Source organism: Aotus nancymaae, unplaced genomic scaffold (assembly GCF_030222135.1).
Source record: "Aotus nancymaae isolate 86718 unplaced genomic scaffold, 86718_ANA_hifiasm-v0.15.2.pri h1tg000227l, whole genome shotgun sequence".
Classification (NCBI taxonomy): domain Eukaryota; kingdom Metazoa; phylum Chordata; class Mammalia; order Primates; family Aotidae; genus Aotus; species Aotus nancymaae.
This window is the reverse complement of record NW_026988642.1, coordinates 68,599-70,418: the sequence shown is the minus strand read 5'-3', so window position 1 is coordinate 70,418 and position 1,820 is coordinate 68,599.

Sequence of the window (1,820 nt, the reverse complement as noted above, 5' to 3'; positions counted from 1 at the left end):
GCCCAGCTCCTGTCTTGGAATGAAACGAAGGGGCTGCCTCTCTTTCAGAGATTGGAGCTCCATGACTTTGACTCTTTGGAAACAAATCTTGCCGGAGGAAGGACACTCGATAGGGACGGGGAACCGCCCCCACAGCAGCTCACACCTGCGTCCCCAACAGCCTGTGGCTGCTGTGCCCCAGGGGTCTCCTCGGTTTCTGGTAACGGAATTCTCTCACCTTTGCAAATGAATCAGAAACAGAAGCAGGGGTGGGTAGCAATGGGGGCGTGTGGCCAGGCCGGGCAAGGACTGAGGCAGGCTGAGGTGCTCCAGGGAGCATTTTTTTCCCCAGCCCGTCTTGTTTCTAGATAAGATGTGGAGGGGAGAGCTTTGGACAGGACTGATTTTATTCCTGGAAATTGAAATAGAGTTAGCACAACTCCCCATTCTCCACCCGTGGATCCTACCAGCCCCTTGCTGGGCTGAGCAGGGATGGAGATGGCCAGACTTCCCTTCTGCAAGCTGCCTTGCTAGACTGGCTTTCAGAGGAGTCGCTCCAGAATCCACTCTCCAAGCCCGGCATCCACATTTGGGGAATCAGAGGTTGGTTTCTGTAATCTACTGTGTTTTGTCACACAGAGAGAGTATTGATTGAACAGCTCGATTCTCTCAGCAGGTGCAGAGCAATCCATCCCCATTTGCTGCAACGCGGGGCATTTATTCCTTGAGCACACCGACTCCTCGATCGGGGCCCTTCCTGTCGGACTGCAGCCGCTGTGGAGGAGGCGGCATCTTGCATCTTGTGGGTCGGTCTGGCTTCTTTCCCTCTCCTTTCCCTAAGCACCTTTCTTTTCAGGCAAGCTGGCTCTCCAGGCAGTGGAGGAGCAAGGGTCCTTTCATTGTCCATCAGGCTTATTTGGTGATGCGAGAGAGGAGATGAAAGCAAAACATCCTGTAGTTAGTTAAGCTGCCGTTGAAATGGATTTTCCAGAGCTTAGCGTGGAGTCTGTAGCTGTGAAATGCAGGAAGGCACACTATGTGAAGAGAACAGAGGCGCGGCTCCGCTCTGGCTGGCCGGGGCCACTGGTGTTTCTCCGCAGACCCGCACCGGGCATCTCCCCTTGCGAAGGCCTGCGCTCCTCAGGCTCCTGCACTTTGCTGCCCACACTTGCGGGTCCTTTTGCTGCATTTTGCCACCACTGTGCCCCCAGACAGACCACAGATAGAGTGCCTCATTGTCACTGGGCTGTCTCTCTCCAAACTCCAGTCAGCCTCCTCCCTGCCTTCAGAATGCACCTCACCGGTGCCCTCTGCTGCTCTCATGCCTTGGCCTCGACCCTGGACCACCCGGAATCCTCACCATGGTGCCCCAGGCATGCACACTTCCGGTGTGACAAGTCCTTCCGTCGGCGTGGGGAACGAGTGGGCCCAGGAAGGAGGGCGGGTGGGGCTCCTGGCACCTCCTCCCAAATGAGGGGAGGCGTGAGCTGGGGCTCAGGGCTGTCAGACTCTGCCCCTGGAATTTCACAACCTGGGTCTGGCGGGCACTGGTGGCTGCCTGGTTTCTTCCACATAAGTGGCTTCTAATGTTTTGCAACCGAAACACACTGCAACACAGAACCTTGTGTCTTTGTGTGCAGGTACAAGTGTAGGCTTAAAAGTGGGCAAACAGGTGGGGCCGCGGTGGCTCATGCCTGTAATCCCGGTGCTTTCTGGGAGGCCGAAGCAGGCGGATGGTTGAACTCAAGAGTTCAAGACCAGCCTTGGGGGCAACATGGCGAAACACCGTCTCTACTAAAAATACAAATTCTAGCCAGGCAGTGGTGGTACACACCCATATG